We start from the raw sequence: 6,000 nt of genomic DNA, 5'->3' as shown, positions 1-6,000 counted from the left end.
ATCTTATAAAGCTCAAATTGAACATCCATTCGGTTGCATTTCAACGTTTTTAGTTTGTCCTTAAAAGTCTGAACGAATCTTTTCGCTAGTCCATTAGTGGCCGGGTGATATGGTGCACCCATTTTGTGAGTAACACCGTTTTTGTTTAGAAAGGATTGGAATTGGTCTGAAGTAAATTGAACGCCTCTATCGCTAACGACTACTGAAGCAACACCGTAATATTCACGCAGTTTATCGATCGTCGTGTCTGTAGTCATGTCGGGTATTATCTTCACTTCTGGCCATTTTGTGAACGAGTCTACGATAACGAGAAAGTTTAATCCAAGAAACGGACATGTGAAGTCTATATGGATACGTTGAAACGGTTCCGTAGGCCTTTCCCAACAGTGGGTAGTTACTTTTGGAGGATTTTTCCTCACCCTTGCGCACTCGCTACAATCACGCGACAAATCTTCGATATCACGATCTACGCACTCCCACCAACAATAGGACCGTGCTAATGACTTCATCCGCGAAACGCCAAAATGACCCGTATGAAGCTCATCTAAGACTCGTTTACGCAAATTCTACCGACTTTCAAACCTTCTAGTAATTTACGCACATTCGGGTCCTCTTTCGTAAATTTCGCCAATTCATCCGCGGTTACCGGTAGCGTCTCAATTAGGTTTATTTCAATCACATCGACCTCTTCTAAACGATTTTTGTTGTTCACATCGTCAATTGGAAGTCTTGACATTGCGTCCGCGTTCGCGTTTTCTTAAATATAATCGCGTATGCCTCTTTATCGACTTGCATATAGTTCTGTTGAGTCTTTTTTAATGTTTGTGAGGCGTATTGTATCGGTTTATCGGAACCATCAGGATACACCTGACTCAATACCGCGCCGACGCCATAAGGCGATGCATCCGTTGCGAGCACGAGAGGCAATTTAGGATCATAATGCACGAGTATCTTATCCGATTGCATTTCTTTCTTAATCCAACGGAAAGCCTTTTCACACTGATCGTTCCAGTCGAACGGTACGTTATCTTTTAGTAAGTTATTTATCGGGTATATATTTGTGCTAAGATTGCTCATGAATCGTCCGTAATAATTAATAAGACCGACAAACGCGCGAACTTGCTCTCGATTACGTGGCCTAGGCATCTCTTGAATAGCATCAAACTTCTTCTTCATTTTTCTTATTCCTTCGCGATCGATAACGAACCCGCAATACTCTATACGATCGGCGAAAAAGTCGCACTTCGACACATTTACACGCATACCGTATTTGTCAAGCCTTTGCAGAACCATTTCCAACCTTTTCAAGTGGGTTTCCTCGTCAGGTCCTGTAATTTTTATGTCGTCTAAAAAGACCGACACACCTGGAATATTTCCCAGTACCTGAGTGATTTCACGTTGAAAAATAGCTGGTGCTGACGCTATACCAAACATCAGCCGCGACGGTTGGTATAACCCGAGATGTGTGTTCAACGTAAGAACTTCGCGATCTTCTGGGCGTACTTCTCTTTTCTGCATTAAGTCCCCTGGCGCCTAAAAGTATGCAATCAATAGTCAATAGTCAAACACTCAGGCGAGGCGAGAGAAGTCCCCATCAAGTTTGCCTTGGTTTGGTTTGGGTGGACTTGTCTTTTTTTTTGTCTTGTAACAATTCCTTTGCACACAAGAAGGTACGTGCGTACACTCACTACATCAAGCAAGTCCACAGGGGGAAGACAGGTACCCAGTCAGTCCGTAGGGTGAGCCATGGCGCAAGACCCGGGGTAGAGTGTACAGTCAGTCAGTCAGTAAGGCTCGTCGGTCATACGGCTACCACGCTATGATGGAAGGATAGCGCCCGTAGCAGGTATTAGGACAGAACACAAAACACCCTAGGTCTAACTTCGAAAATTTTTGTCCACCGGCCATATTCGAGAATAACTCGTCAATTGTCGGAAGAGGATGTTCGTCAATGTTCAGATGTTTGTTAACCGTAACTTTATAATCGCCACACAGACGAACACGATCCGCAGATTTCATTACGGGAACTACGGGAGTGGCCCATGCGCTATGATTGACCTTCATTAAAATTCCATTATCCACTATGTTGCGGATGGAAAAGGGCAATGTACTTACGAGCTTTTAGAAATACCGGATTTGAGTTCGGTTTAAGACTTAACGACGCCTGGATGTTTTCTATTGTACCAACTGAGTCCTCAAATACCTTAGGAAATTTTTCAAGCAGACCCCTAACCGCTCCCGACAGAGGTGTACGAACCGCGATAGTATTTACAGTAAAATCCGAATTACGAATAATTTTGTTCCAATCATAATGCAACTCACGCATTCACTCACGGCCTAACAGTGAATGTTTCTTCATATTCACGACGAACAAGCGCAGTATGCTTGAACCACATGCCACACAGGCCAATGTTTTTAAATTTTTTTACCTTTGCAGAATTATTCATGGATACTTGATTTTATAACTCTTGTGTGCTCAAATAACCTCGATAATTTAGCAAATTGATTCTTTACTTAAATTGTGAATTCATTAAATAGGCAAAGTTGAGTTCAATCATATCATGCAATTAAAATGTTCATATATAGCTTGAGTTTAGAGAAATTGAGTGACTAAAATCGAGGTTTGTATTTTGTTATATTTTATTAATTTTATATCGACGAGATGGATCCGGAACTTTGGCGTCTGTGTTTTAAGGAGATACCTGCGATGGGTCGAAGAAAGTCCCCGAAGAGGCCAGTTGCTGTTGGTGCAGCTTCACTTGGTTATTGGAGTGAGATCATTCCTTTTTATTTATTTATACAGTAACCCCTCCCTATCTTAAGGACGTCAATTCAGCTTATCTTTTACCAAAACGAACCCTGCTGCAAACCCTACCCTCTTATCCAACATTCCAGTGATTCCTCGTGGAAGTGCAGAGGATTTCTCGGCTTCCATCAAAGCGAGTGTCACGTCAACACATTCCTACCCATTCCTTTCTTGACCTGCGTTCGGGCGCGGCCGGCGCTGGTATTGTCTAGTTTGAGATCACCAGTTTATACACATTGAGGATGATTGCTAGTCCCAAGCATAGTCTATTGGTTCTCTGTGTAAGTACAGCTGATCTGGCAATAACAGAGTAGCAACCGTGGGCGGTCAATCATGCTCATGCATGCTCATGCTTATCAAGTTCGATGTTACAAATCTTTTTTTAAAGTCCTCTATGTTGACTACTTTTCTTACGTTCTGGACTAGATGAAGCAATTTTGATTAATTATATTATAACGATATTTAATCGACGGCATAATAAGACGTCTACAGGCCCTACAAATTGGTTATGAGCCCAGGGATTTTTCTATAACTTCTGGGAACTTCGTAAAACTTCAAGGACGTCTAAGAAGTTCAGGGAACATCGTAGAAATTGAGGAAACTTTATAGAAATTTTGGGAACTTCATAGATCTACAGAAAAAAAAATCGTAGAAACTAGGAACTCGGAAAAGTGTTGGAAACTGCGTAGAAGTGGACAATTTATTTAAGTTTGAGAGCTTCGTAGAAGTCAAGGGAACATTATTTTATTTCAGGGAAGCTCATTATTGATTGGGAACCTCTATATAATTTCAGGGAACTTTTTTGAGGCCTCATGGTCTTGGAATAGTTGTGGAAATTACGTACAAATGCAAGAAATTCCGTTCGTAGAACTTCGCGGAAAATCACCGATAAACGTAGAAGTACAGCAAACTGTGTAGAAATTTTGCAAATTTCGTAGCATTTTGAGGAGTTGCTTAAAACTTCATATAAGTGTATGGAATTTTGAAAAAGCTCAGGGAATTTTGTAGAAGATCTACAGATAGTTTAATGAACTTCTTGGAACTTCAGGGATCCCCGCTTCAGTATAGGGAACTTCGTTGCAGTTTGTCAGAGATCTTAATTCGAAAAAGCTCCATGAACTTCGTGGCGGTTTTGAGAACATCGCTTAATTTCAAGGAACTTCCAGATGTTCCAGAATATTTGTAGATGATAGGTGCCTTTTCAGAAGTGCAAAGATGTTCAGAGAAAAAAAAATATAGAGATTGACAAAATATGGAATTTGGAAAAAATTCAGGGAGCCTCGTAGAAGTTAAGGAAATTTAGTTAAACTTAAGAGAGTTTTGTAGATGTTCATAAGTTACAGGATATTCTTTCAGACATCTTTCCTAGACAGCAGGAAATATTCAAAAGATCTCCATATAGACAAAGTTTCTCAATATTTTTCCAAGACTTCAGGTTGATCAAGTTCTGAGTGTCGTGAACTGACCGAAGTTGCAAGTCTCGGCCATTTGTCGCAACAAAGACCATCCGGAAAGCAAATGCACAACCGTACGCAACAAGATTGGTAATGACTAGTTCAGTCATGCAGAAGCCGAAACACATAAGCCTCGGGTTCACGCGTGCGTATGTGTGTGCGTATGTGTGTGCGTTTATTTAAATCATCGTATTGACCAATGCACGGAATGAACTGCATGAACAAATTTGACGTGTGAGCGGTGCCGTGTTTACTAAAAATGAACACATGAATAATACTCGCGTAACATTTACAATGGCCTATCAACTTGTGTACACAAAATTTGTTAGGCATTTTTCCCGCGAACCGAAGTACGCTCATGCAAACCAACAACACCATCGGGTAGGATGAGTTCTCCCCTACTCAATAGTGGTTTGGTTTGCGTGGATGTTCTTCGGTTCGCGAGGAAAGGGCCTAACAATTTGTTTATAAAAGTTGATAGGATCTTTTCTAAAGTTACGCAAGCATTACATCATGTGTTCATTTTTAGTAAACACGGCACCGCTCAAACGTCAAATTTGTTCATGCAGTTCATTCCGTGCATTGGTCAATAGGATGCTGCACGCTGACGTCACGAATGAACGCGATGAACCCGCATTCATCAGTTTGATATCCAGTGGTGATTTGTTTACCTTTGCTTGTTAGTCGATTCAAGTGGATTAGAGGTTTTAAATCTTTAAATCCGACTATGTTGGTTTGAAAAATATGCCTCTCCAAAAAAATCTTAAAAAACCTCTAATACATTTTTTAATTTTTCTTTTCTAAGTCCATGTAAACAAACCACTGCCAGATGTAAAAAAAAAAGTGAGGTTAACCCAACGGTGCAGCTCCCTATTCATGCTCCACGCTAACTTAATTCTACTTAAATTGAGTATGGCGTTACTCGACGCTCAGCTTTCTAGTTTTAATATATTATATATATATAGTTTTAATAATATTATATACATTCAGTATGTATTGTTATCATGTTAATTATTATTATTATTCCATATCCAACACTATCTACCACACTGAGGATCTCCAACTGTTTAAAAATTCAATGTTCATCCAAGAATGTAGGTTGTTCAGAAAGTACCGTAATCCGGGGGAAAATTGATCACCGGGGTGAAATTGATCATAATGCGTTGCACTTTTAATTGTCACGTATAAATAACATGGTCGGTGATAGATATCATGAGAAATCTTAAAAGTATATCATCATGAGACTCCAATGTGTCATGATGTGTTTTTCCTAGCAAAAAAAAATATTGCATAAATTTCAATTTTATAGAGCTGACGTTAAGTAGCATACAATATCAACATCCAAACAAATGATCATAGGACTGCAACGATTGGTGTCATTACCATTCAAGTATCTTGTTTTACTAAACTAAGTGTCAATGAATCCGAATTATTTAATAAATTGCGGAAGAATGTTTCACGTATCAAGAAATCCAGGGTTTTTGGAAAAATTACCAGTGAATTTAAGTGAAATTGCCTACATTTAGGCGCAACTGTGCATTGATGACATCTTTTTTGGCCTGAAATCACTTTTCACACAAGGGTTTTAGCATCTGAATCGGATTCATGGAATCCACATTTAATAAGAACAATTACTAGAAATGCACTGGGAAGCCATTTGAGTGGTTCACCCCATAATGATATTTTCAAATTTAAGATATCAAAGATTTCCTTAAAATTAACAGAACATCCAATATTATA

The sequence above is a fragment of the Ochlerotatus camptorhynchus genome, unplaced genomic scaffold (genome assembly GCF_037179485.1).
Source record: "Ochlerotatus camptorhynchus isolate MF236.1 unplaced genomic scaffold, CSIRO-AGI_Acam_v1.1 ptg000277l, whole genome shotgun sequence".
Taxonomy (NCBI): domain Eukaryota; kingdom Metazoa; phylum Arthropoda; class Insecta; order Diptera; family Culicidae; genus Ochlerotatus; species Ochlerotatus camptorhynchus.
Note: the sequence above shows the minus strand (reverse complement) of the source record.